Source organism: Dermacentor silvarum, chromosome 8 (assembly GCF_013339745.2).
Source record: "Dermacentor silvarum isolate Dsil-2018 chromosome 8, BIME_Dsil_1.4, whole genome shotgun sequence".
Taxonomy (NCBI): Eukaryota; Metazoa; Arthropoda; class Arachnida; order Ixodida; family Ixodidae; genus Dermacentor; species Dermacentor silvarum.
Genome location: NC_051161.1, coordinates 148,869,806 through 148,882,532, shown reverse-complemented (window position 1 = coordinate 148,882,532; position 12,727 = coordinate 148,869,806). Strand labels below are relative to the sequence as shown.

The window sequence follows — 12,727 nt, the reverse complement described above, 5'->3', positions numbered from 1 at the left end:
AACTAACCACGCCACGCGTGTCGAAAGGAGCCAGGATATGCTACCGGGTGTCAGTGGTGTGTTCACGCGCCCTTGTTTGTGGTTCTGTACATTCTTCGGGTTCAGTGACAGGCGAACTGAACAGGCGTACCCAAAGCAGGGAAAAAAACCGGTGCAGAAAACTTCATGAAGCTGTTCCAACAGAGTATTCTATCAAGTCTTGCGTACAAGTAGTCGTATAGAGAGTGTAATATTACACGTTTTTAGAAATTCCCCGAGTGATTATCGAACCTGACGAACGAAAACCACGAATAGAGCTAGGCTACCGATTGACGGTAAGACCATTGCAACGTCGGCGGCAGTGCGTGTTTCTCATTAAGAGAATGTCGGCTCCCGAAAAAAAAAGCTAGTGCAATTTTTTTTCTCAATTAAATCTGTTTAGAATTTCATAGCGTACCGTTAAGCAACAGCCCACGTTCAAGCCAAACTGCGCTCGGCAATATATTCAGCGACACCGCTGAACCAGTTTCGCGCCGATCCTCAGCCACGCCTTCATTCAGTTAACTGGGTCATGCCGTCTGCAGTCAGCACCTGCTCTTTAAGAGGTGCTGTTGTCGTTCCGTCGATAGCTCAGTTGGTAGAGCGGTGGACTGTAGAGGCACATTCAAGACAGGCATCCATAGGTCGCTGGTTGAAATCCGGCTCGACGGATATTGTTTTTTTTTTATTCTTTCTATACGAAATAAACTGAGTGTTACTTGTGCCTTGTCGTATAACTAGAAATCCTAACGTTGGCTCTCCTCGTAAGCACAGAGCGATCATATATATATCACCAACTCCGCATCCGTCGAAATGCGGCTGTCACGGTCGGAATTGAACCCGCGACCTCGAGCAGTGCTTGTCCGTCAAGCTACCGGGGCGGGCACAGAAGTGTTGACTTGACGTGCGACCGCTTCGGTGTTTTATTTCGGCCACTACGGTGTTTTATTGCGGCTTTACGTCTGCACCCCCTGCGTCATTTGTTCGCTTGACGAGTTTGCATCGTGCTCATTTTTCAGAAATAGCAGCAGTGTACTGTACAGTGCATTCAGTTTGCCCACAATCGCTGTTTCCTTGACTTCTCGCATTGTCATTTCTCTTTCCCGCCTTCTGTCTCTGTATAGGAAGTGCGAGAGCGGCAAGGCAGTTATTCACTCGTTTCGCAGCCGCGACGGTTCTACACATCCTCTGCATCCTCTCTATCCTCCGCTGTACAGTTCTATCTACGTCTCCTCTGGGCTTGGACTTTAGTAGAAAGGTAAGCGCTGCAGTTTTTGCAATGCATTTGTGGCTGATCAGGGATAATTCCAGCTGTCAAGGGGATATTGCGGCGACAACCTGGGAGCTCCATATGGCATTGTGCACATGCGACGGGGTGGAAAGGTACAAATGAGTTTTTCATATCGACTTTCCTTTGTGCCACGCTGCTGTCATGTATGTAGTGCAAAAGTCAAAGGAAGAGGCAAAGAAGGCTTCGCTTTAGAATATTCCCTCATTTGTCTTCTGCGGTATGTAGCGAACCCAACGTCTCTCAGTTCGCATATGTTGAACAAGTATGGCAATGTAAGCCCGCACCCTTCTACCCACCAATTTCAAATCTGTGGAGCACTGGCTCACCCTACCACACGCGGTAATGAACCAGCTCCTATGGGTTGCGTCGTGTGACACGTGGAATAAGTGTTCGGAACTCCCGTACCCTCCGTGGTTATAGAATGTGCTACGAGTTCAAGACATTTTCAGCAGTGCTTTGGAGATCACTCCAAAGTGCATCAGTGCAATTTGTAGTGATCAGACCTTTGCATAAGTGCGGCTGGGAAACCGAAGCCTCAGTATGGCGTCTATATATGCCAGCTCTCCTCAGGTCTCGATGGGAGAAATCATGAGACCCCTGAAGATGCTGCCCTTCTCCTAAGATTATATGCGCTGATTTTAACGCACACCGTACTATCTGGAGTGACAAAGGGATTGATGTTCGTAGGAAGCGAATTGTTAGCGCTTTAAATACTGAGGAACTCTGCGTGGCGAATGAAAGAGAGCCAACGTTTTCCAGACCGCCGGCCTATTACAATATCACTGACTTGACATTGCACTCAGCGGACATCCTCGCATTGTTACTGACGAGTAAAGATAGAATGGGCAGCGACCATTTTCATGTCTCAAGCTCAAACACTGAGAATATGACTTGGCCTTCCGAGATGTGGATCTTCCACAGCAACTGTCGTCTTCACGCGTGGTCACCGAATCACAACATATATTCGCATCGATGCCTTAAGAATGCACGTCAGGCATTTCGCCCGGATTCCATCACACCACCTCGCCTCACTTCCTACTTGTAGGCCACAACCTGCCTTCAACGATATTATTGCTTTGCATCGTGCAGTGCCTTCATCGAACTTCACGCATGCAGCAAGACCACCATTACCGTTGTGGTGCCTACATCCCCTCGAAGCCTTCCTAACCGTTCCTGGAATCGAAAATAAAACACAGTCGTCATATTTCCCCCTACAACAAGCCGCACTACTGTTCCTGCATGAGAAACACAGCGGACGCCTTCACATTTACACGGATGGTCCAGTTTCTTCTGCAAGCTCAGCAGGAGCAGTGGTTGTTCCCACGAAGTCTGTCACCATAAAATTCAAGACATCGCATTTTACATCATCCACGGCTGCAGAACTCGCCGCCCTCCGTGCTGCTCTAGAGTTACGATACCTCAAGTCGACAAGTCTTGGCGACCGTCTGTAGACTTGGTGCGAAGCTTCAAATGTGCGCGAAACTGTGCTCTCTCAAGTATACCCCCTTCCCCCAGTGCAGGGTAGCAACCGGACGTGTGTCTGGTTAACCTCCCCGCCTTTCCTCTCCTATTTTTCTCTATCGCTCTTAATTGAAGAACCGTCTCAGGCATGGTCAGGCTTCTCCGACTCTAAGGCCGGTCTGCAGTGCATTATGTCGCCATTTTGTCATGGGCCGAATGAACAATTATTCGCTGACATAAGACTTCCTCATCATCACCCAATAGGGAAAAAACTCGGCATAGCGTATCAGTGGATACCGGGCCATTGCGGGATCTACAAAAACTACCATGCAGATGAGGCCAATGTCGTCAATGTTGATAATAAAACTACTTCCAAGTATGCATTTGAAGCACATAACATTGTCCGAGTCAATCATTTGTATAACTTTAAGTTGTTACAAAAAATGTATTTTTCGACGGCATCTGTTGCCGATTTTTATTCTACTCTGGCATCTTTGGACATGCGTCGTGCCAACATAAACACAAGAACTACTAATACATGGAATATGCGTCGTTTTCGCACTAATTGTAAATTACAAATGTTGTCTTATAACCTGCCCCATGTTCTAAACACGTATAAACATACAATAGGATATACCAAAGCTGAAGTGCGGAAACTTTTTGTTGAAATGTGATTTTATGCCCTCGGCTTGTAGATGCCGCATGTTTTGCTTGATTATTACTATTATTATTTCTGAACATATGTATGACCATTTCAGCGTTTTGATTTTCAATTTTCTTTTTCGAATTTTGTGCAAAGATTATTAGACTCCCTATGCATAAATGGTGAATGTTCTCTTTATTGAATGTGACTATTGTATGTGTGTTTGTTGAAGATTTCCTGTACCACTCGTGTGCTACTGCTTGTAGGGGTTTTCTGGACACAGTCAAGCTGCGCATGCAACTTTTTGCCAGAAAACCCTCCAGTTGAACCTGGAAAATATACTTATACTTATACTTATAACCGATCTGCTCATGGTGGTCTCCACTGCGCTGGTATAGCCCTATCCAGAACAGACGCAGCTAGAAGGCTTCGTTCGCTCACACGTGAACTTACACTTGCACACTGGAACTCGACGGAATTTACCAACGCGCGTTTACACAACTTGGATCCGTCTTCCGTCAGGAATATCTAGAGCTGAGGAGACGCTTCGGCGCCGCTTGTGGCTTGGCTTGTCTTTCACAAATGCTTGCTCATTTCGGATTGGAATGGCCAACAGCCTTACATGCCACAGCTGTAGGGGATGCGGACTTGCGTCCTCCGCGGAAGACCACGAATGCTCGCCCAAGTGCACCCTCTGCAGGGGGCCTCATCTCACGGCGGACAAGGCCTGCCAACAACGCTTCCAAGTGTACCACGTCGTCCGTCGTAGAAGCAGGCAGCGAAAGCGCGCCGAGAAAACACCTGCGTGGCAGGTGGCGACCAGCTGCCAAGTATGTGATTCGAGCCTGACCAGGGCGTCCTCGAGGGGGCGCTCCGTCACGCCAGCCGGCAGACCCAGCCGGTCCAGAGGGCGCTCCAGCTCCAGGGGGCGCTCTCATTCTAGAGTCAGGATCCAGGAGACCGCCTGGGCCGATCGAGTTAAACAGAAGCCACCAAAGGTAACGAAGAGTTCGCCGCCAGAGCAGAGTAATCCTAGAGTTGCGCACTTAGAGCAGGAGAACGCGCAGCTCACAGCCGCGTTGCAGCAGCTCAGGGCCGATTTCGAGTCCTTTCGAAAGTCGGGTTCATTAGTGCCGCCCGTGCAGTCGCCGCGGAAACGCAGGAGACGGCGCGATCCATGACTCCCTAACTCCATGAAGGAGGTTAAGGAGTCGGAGCACAGCCTAGGTTCAGTCATGACTTTAGTAGAAGCGGTGGCTGCTCTCACACGCAGGGTCAACACCCTCGAAACTAGGGTCGTTCTCGGAGAGTCAACCCCCGGGTACTCGGGTGTGGTTAGAAATGGTCTACCCTCAGAAACGGAGGGTTTTAGACACGGTACCCCCTATGAAAGCCTAAGCAAAAGCTCCAAACATGGCAGGTCAGGATAACGGATTTCTAATCTGGCAGTGGAACTGCGCCGGGTTCTTACCGAAAAAGGTAGTTCTGCAGCAGTTCGTTCATTGGCGTGAGCGTAAGTTGCACGTCATTTTATTAATGGAAACTCTTAGGGAGACAGTTTCGCTGCAGGGTTACAGGTCTCCGTCTTTGGCGCAGGAAGGAGGGACATTTCCTTCCTCGTGTCCAAGCGGTGTTCTTTTGTCGTACACTCTATGCACATGGATCATAGCAAGGTCGAGCATTCGCTAATCGAAATCATTCCCAACACGTGGCAAAATTCAATATCTTTATTCTGAACATATACAGTTCCCCCAGGGACCAAAGACACCACTTCGCGTCCCTCGTGGCGAAGGCCGTGGGGCTGGCGGCGGGCTCCCCGCAGGTGGTCGCGGGCGACTTCAACGCCCCGCACCGCGAGTGGGGCTACCCGTCGTTGACCGCGAAGGGGAGCGACCTCTGACAAACGGCCGCCGATCACGCACTCGTACTCTTGATGAACCCGGCCTTCCCCACCAGAACGGGCACTTTGATCACCAGGAACTCCACGCCTGACTTCACCTTCGTCAAGGGGGTGGAACCGGCCTTGTGAAGTAACCTGCACGAGAACTTGGGTAGCGATCACTTTATCCTGGCTACCTCCTTCGAGGTGTTGAGCAGCCCCCCCCCCCCCCGCGAATTTAGCGTCACGGATTGGGACCTCTTTCGAAAAATGAGGGAGGGAAAGACGGCGGATCCCACAGACTTTAAAGAATGGTTGTTGCAATTGAAAAGGGACGTCGTGCCGCCACCAAGACGGTCCGCAGGGACCTCAAGGTGGACAGGATGGACAGCCGTTTCGCTCTCCTCGTCGAGGTCAAGACTACTCTCCTGGTCAGGTGGAAGGGGCAACGGCTCAATCGTGGACTCCGAAAGAGGATAGCAGAACTAAATCGCGCCATTGAGGAACACTGTCGCACGCTCGCTTGCAACAGTTGGACAAACTTTGTAATTCGGTCGACGAGCAAATGCGCACGGGAGGCAAGGGGAACCTCCTGAAGCAGCTCCTCGACGAATCGGCCTCCAAGTCCAACCAGAGACTAGCTATGGACAGGATTCTGCACGAAGCCAAACGGGAAGGCTCCACCGTGCGGGACATTATCCAGTCGTTGGCCGACAGATACCTACCCACAGGCCCCTCGGGCGACGTGGACTATCTCCGCTACCGGGGCCTCCAGTGGGAGGACCTGGACGCTCATTTCTCTAAAACGAGGTCAGGGAAGCGCTTTTTATCCTGAACGGCCGATCGGTCCCATGGCCGGACGGAATTTCGAACAGGCTTCTTCGTAATCTGGACGAAAACGCCATCTCCACGTTAACGGACGAGATCAATCGCGTCTGGGACTCGGGTGTCGTCCCAGAATATTGGAAGCTTGCGTCGGTAGTTCTCATTTCAAAGCCAGGTCGAACCCCCGGAGTATCCAACTTGCGACCAATCTCGCTCAGTTCGTGCGTGGGAAAGGTCACGGAACACGTCATTCACAGCCGGATATCTAGGTACGTCGAGGAACGCGAACTCTTCCCCTACAACATGGTGGGCTGTCGTCCGTCCCTGTCATCTCAGGACGTCATGAAACTCATTAAACACCAGATCATCGATAGGGATACCAGAGACGTTAGGGGTATCCTAGCGCTGAATCTTGAAACGGCCTTTGATAATATTTCCGATAGGCACATCCTCGATTCCGTTACGGACATGGACCTTGGATCCAAGTTTCACGGGTTCGTCACTTCGTTTCTTCGGGGCAGGCGCGCCACTCCCAAGGAGGGCGAGGTAAAGTCTGATCCCTTCGAGCTGGGGACAAGGGGCACCCCTCAGGTGTCGGTCATCTCGCCACTTCTCTTCAACGTCGCCACGCGCGGTCTCTCTGCCCGTCTGTCCGAGGTGGACGGCGTTAATCACGCTCTTTACGCCGACGACATCACGGTGTGGTGCGATGGCGGCAGTGAAGTTAGAGTCGAGGAATCCCTAGAGGCGGCCCTGAGCTGCACGGAGGATTTCTTGGAGGGCACGGGGCTCCGGCTCTCCCCGTCCGAGTCCGAACTCCTTTTTTATCGACCGACCCGGAAGGGGCGCATTCCCAAGGATCAGGTGCCTCTCGAGAAGGTTGACATCTCCATTCGCACGGCCATCGGGCAGGTCATTCCGAGGGTGGAGGTCATCCGCGTACTCGGTATGCTCATCGAGGCAAATGGTTGTAATGGGCAGACGATCACTCGTATCGCAACCAAAACGGACAACATGGTCAGGCTCATCACTAGGGTCTCCAACAGTCGCGGAAGTCTGGGGTAGGGCAACCTCCTCAGGTTGTACCACGCCTTCCTAATTAGCCACATCATGTACGTGGCCACCGCGTATCGCTGGCACGGATACTAGAGGGCAAAGCTCGAAGCGCTGATGCGGAAGAGCATGAGAAAGGTGCTCGGCATCCCCATGGCCACCAGCACAGAAAAGCTCATGCACCTAGGAGTCCACAACACTCTCGACCAGGTTATCGAGGCACAGCAGACGGCCGAGATTGTCAGGCTCTCTCCCTCGCCTGCGGGGAGGCGGATCTTGGAAGCGCTGGGCTGCAATCCCACTGCCGCCAGGGAGAGGGGTGCGCGCTCGACGCGGAGACGCGGGAGGCCATCACGCTCTCGCCGTTCCCGCTCAACGTGCACCCGTAACACAATGTAGGCAGACGCAGGGTCCGGGCGGCCGCACTTCACAGATTCGTCCCTGGCGAACCGCGATCCGTAGTGTTCGTCGACGCCGCCCAATACGGTTCATCCGACTGATTCGTGGAGGCCGTGGTAGATCACAGGGGCAACCTCCTTAACGCCGCCTCGGTGCGGGGCTCGTCTCCGGCACTGGCAGAGCAGGCCGCGGTGGTCCTCACCCTCCGGGACGAGAGCAGGCTGCAGGCCTACACGGATTCCCGAGTGGTGGTCAGGGCCTTCGCCCCGGGTTCGGTCTCGAGGGAAGCGGCCTCCCTGCTTTGCGGCAGGAGCGTCCCCCCCCCCATCATCACTTGGTTAGCGACCCACATGGGGCCTCAGGTCTGCCCCGTCGTTCCCAACGCCAACGAGTTGGCCCACGCCCGAACGCTCGAACTCACCCTCCACGCTGGGGAAACGACGCTCGAGGGCGCGCACGTGGGGCTCCACAAGGATTCGCTCCACACGTTTAACGAGATTTCAAAGCACTATCAGATCGGCAGGAGAGTCTATCCTCCGCCCCACGCCAAGCTCTCAAGTCCTCAGTCTTCCACCCTTCGCATGCTGCAGACCGGGTCCTATCCCAGCCTAGCCAGTGTCCGCAGCTACGCGCACTCGTTCGAGCCAGATAGTCCGGATTACGGCGATCCCTTCTGTACTTTAGAACACATGCTCTGGCTGTGTCCAGCGTTACGGGACCATGATAATCTCACCACGGAAGAAGAGTGCGTGGAGGCTCTCAAGAGCTCCGACCTCGCCGCTCAGCTACGGGCTGTGCAGAGGGCCCGTGACGCGGCGGTCAGACACGGCCTGCCCGTCCCAACGTGGGCGGCCCGCGGTAGCTCCTCCACCGCAAGGGGGTCTCGGAGTCGCTCCTCAGGACTTAAAATAAAGTTCGTTGTCTGTCTGCCTTTTATATATGTGGCGCGTTTCTGCGCGCGTGTCTCATGCCTCGGACTGGGAGCTGCAATGTTAGAAGAAAAATAAAAATTGCTTTTCTCCTGCTCCGTCCACCCGCCCGAACGGTTCTCAGGTCTTTTCCCTCGCCGACTCACACGTTGTTGTACCGGACCTAACCTGCCACCACCACCAGAGAATAAAGTTTGTATTGCCTAAATAGTTATTCATATTCGGTCGTCATGTCGCCGTCGTCGTTTCCTCCCCATCGTGAAGTACTTGCCATGGTCTTCGTTTTCAATGAACCGTTGTTATTATATCGTCGTTGTTGCGTCGAGTTAGGCAGCCCTGCAATAACTTGGGCGCTGAGTATGGTTACCAGTGTGGCTATTTGGTAAGCGATCTTCTTTAAAAGGGTGGTCCCTTTTAAAAAGAATAAATTGGGGGCATTCAACGAAGTCGCCGAAGTAAATCCTCTGGCAGTTAATGCATTCGGAGACGAAGGATTCGCTCATCTCTGTGATGCGTTTTTACAATATGTGCCCGGCGTCTTGAAAACAATGTCTAGATGAACTTTCATAGTGCATAAAGCATCATAAACACAACAAACTATTTGCATAACCGGGCTTATGTGAACACTACTTTTATCAAAACGCACAAAAAGAGCAGAAAGATTTTCTGTGAGTCCATATAAAAGCGCCATTTTGCATTTCACGCGGACTGCGCAAAACGGAGTGCCTACATCGACTTCCTCACAACTGAATAAAGCGGCGGTATTAAAAATAAATATACAGAAATGCTCACAACTCTTTCGTGCTCTTATTGCATTTGAGAAGAAAAAAAAAGTCGTGGAGGTGCTGGGTATCGATCCCAGTACCTCTCGCATGCTAAGCGAGCGCTCTACCATCTGAGCTACACCCCCGCCACGGCACCTCGGTATCCAAGTCGCTACCGTATTGTCCTCTTCGCGTGAAACTAGGTCGAAGGAAAGCGAAGGACAGAGGTGAGGGCGGGGCGACGACCGGCTGGCGCAAGAGTCTCGCTTCGCATATTAAAGGAACTGTCTACCGCTCGGAGCACGTCTTTGGATTGCAGTGGGAATAAGAACATCGTCTGTCACTTTGACGCAAACGGGCATGCTTATATTCCACAAACAAGGATTTATATTTTTATCTTCGCTCTGAAAGTGATGCAACAATCACATGTGGCATCCCTTGATGACGAAACAGTGTCAACGAATCAGTGTAGTGTCATGTAACCAAACACCAGCGCAGGGAGAGTTCTTTTCCTTGGTGATATTAACGTATTGCCTGAAATTGAATTTTCAGTGCTTCCGCTAAATTTCTTTCCATCAGAGAGTAATTTCTTTCATATATATTGTAGATATTATTTCGTTTTGAAGTGGAGATAAACAGGCGATAATGTCGGTGTCCACCCAAATGACTGTGCAAGATCGGAATAGTGAACCACTTCTGCTTTCTCTAAACATTTCTGTAATATCAACAAATATTTACTGCCTAATACAAACGTGTGGTATAACGACACTAACTCATATAGCCTTGACTTGGGCTGGTTGGAATGTGCTAGCAGCGCAACGTCACAATTTTCTTGCTACATTTAACTTGAATGACACATGGAATCCTAAAAAAACTAGCAAGCTGGAAGCAGCCCTGCGCTTTCGTTTCGCGTTAGACAACTTTAGTCACGAAACTGCCAGCTCCCCTCCCCCCCCCCCCCCCCAACAGATACATATGAAAAAAACTTCTTCCCGGAGATTTTGTGTGCTTCTAGGTAGTGGTTAAGAAATGCAAGTTTTAGTTAAAACAGTTGTAACTGATTTACTTACTGGATAAATGCCTAACTGGATAAATTGCACGGAATATTTTCGCTCAATTTAATTGGTTCTGCCACGAATATGCCGCGGGGCACGGATTGTGCTTAGCTCCGTGGTTCTTTATTTTAGTTGGGGTCGCGCTCAAGCCAGCCACAATCACATTATTGCAGCCACCACCTGTCATTAAGTCATTCATTGCGAACGGTTGAACACCCTCACTCTCCTATTAGCTAAAGATAAACTGGTAGGGCAGGCAGCTAGACTCTGGCCAACCTAGTGCATAAAGAAGAGACAAATGTGTGGTCAAGGGAAGACACCGCGACAACAACAGGAGACCCAACCGACGTTTTCACTGCTGAACCTGATAGCTAAGGTGACAGATTTATTCGATGCTATTTACATAATCAGCTAGCTCAAGACAGGGGTAATTGGAGATCGCATGGAGGGGCCTTCGTCCTACAGTGGACATAAATATGGGCTGATGATGATGATGATGATTTACATAACATGGCAGCCCGTGAGCAAAACAATATGGACCACAGAATCAACGAAAAAACTCAGTTTGATCGTAATACAATCGCACAAACTGAAATTGATTAGTGGACTATTGAAGGTTCGCAAGACCAATTTAGTACTGCAGTGTATCAGTTACATTCAAATGTGGATATAGAGATCGGTTAAATCGCAGAATTTTTGCTCTGTATATTTTGCTCGGGGCAGTGTGTCACACTTGTCAGTCTTATTCATCATTTTCTGCGAAGGAAAATTTTCGTGATCAAAAATTTTTTACAATACAGGGAATTGCAATGTTTGCATGCGCTTCCTGCCCATTCATGCAAACCAACCACTACCATTGCTTAGTTTTCCATTAAAGCCGTAAACACCACTTGCGCCAAACTTCCTCAATAAACTAAACTACCAAAGTCAAGATATCACCGTTGGCTAGAAAGCAACAGCGTACAACCACCGAAATACGAATCAATGGGCAAATTTAAACAAAGCCAGGAGCACAATCTGCAGTGCCTTTCCCGAGCTTAGTTTCCTTCTCAATTACTTTACACTCACATCATTCTCTATGAAAATTTCAGCGCAACCATACTTTTGAAAGACCAAACACTTACTTCCATGCAAAGACCGCAGGTAGGCCTAACCTATGGCGTCAATAACACTACCGCGGCCGCCTGCAGCAAAATAAATGAAAGCCTTTTTTTTCTAAGATGGTTGAACGCGAACCTTTCTCCCATGCTAACTGAATTAAAATAGAAGTCCAAAGCCAACGACCAGGAAATGAACCCAAGAAATGCTGAGTGACCCGATGCGATGCATATGTGATTTGATTGCTTGTTTAGGATTGTATTTCTTGAACGTTGAAATTGAATGAAGACACATTTCGTTAAGTTGCATAGCATTTATTTTATATCATGTAGCTATTGATTACACGCACACACTCACACTTTCATGGACGACTCTACACTTGCACAGTATTGCCTTTTGATCACTGTTGTACACTCTCAGAGGCTCTGCCAGTGCCGATACACGAGATTAGACTTACAGGCACGATCGCGCTAACGCCCGCGTTCCCCTACGGCAGCATATTGTGCCGTGCGCTGCACCCGCGGCCTACCCAAGAACGGGTGACGGGCGGTAATACATTGCGTGACGTGCATAATGCAATGCAGATATATACAGTTCGTCTGGGTAGCGTGGCGTTGTAGTTTCCGTTGTTCTCATTGGTACAATTGCGAATTTTAACTGTACTTTTCTACGACACGTATGTCGTGCACCATTGTTTGATTGTGTGCGCAGATAGTTCATTGTGTAAGTTGGCTTTCCTGCAATGCGCTTCTGGCGCTCACGGCCCAATCAGTGAAACATAGAAAGCTTCGCTTTGATACTGTGTCATTCAGCAAACGAGTACGCCATCCAAAAGAGCCTCCATTTTTCTCCGAGTACCGGCGGCCCTTCTAAGGAGATATTCACTGAACCGACATGCCCATGTTAAAATGTCGACAGATCATAGCGTTGATGGGTAAAAATGTTTTCCTCTTGAAGATAGCTGCTGCGTGCGATGGCGGTTTCGCTGCCTTGGTCTTGCTCATACAGGGGTGCTATAATGTAAAATTATTCCAAACTTTTTTCATTCCGAACTCCTGACGTCAAATTTACGTAACCACCGACGCAAGCATCGGGGGGTGACCCGCCGCGTGGTCTGAACAACCCAATCAAACAGTCTCCTCGTTTACAGGAGGTCACCTTTGTTTGCTTTCAGAACCAATAACATTGTCTACACTCAACGGTTTTTCTTATCTAATTGGCTGACAAAAGGCGCGGAGCCCGCTTTAGTGGAGAGGGTTTCGATGGGGCGAGCCAGCACAGTGAAAATAGATAACCGCATGAAGATTGTGGT

General features: G+C 50.1%; 2 non-coding genes across 2 annotated transcripts; one reads left to right on the top strand and one right to left on the bottom strand.

The window, feature by feature from the left end:
* The first annotated feature begins 598 nt into the window (after positions 1–598).
* On the top strand, positions 599–690 carry Trnay-gua (transfer RNA tyrosine (anticodon GUA)). Its single transcript is given in 2 exon segments — positions 599–635; positions 655–690. It is a non-coding gene; the product is annotated as a tRNA-Tyr (tRNA).
* An 8,645-nt stretch (positions 691–9,335) lies between these two features.
* Trnaa-agc (transfer RNA alanine (anticodon AGC)) lies at positions 9,336–9,408 on the bottom strand. Its single transcript has one exon. It is a non-coding gene; the product is annotated as a tRNA-Ala (tRNA).
* Positions 9,409–12,727: the final 3,319 nt, after the last annotated feature.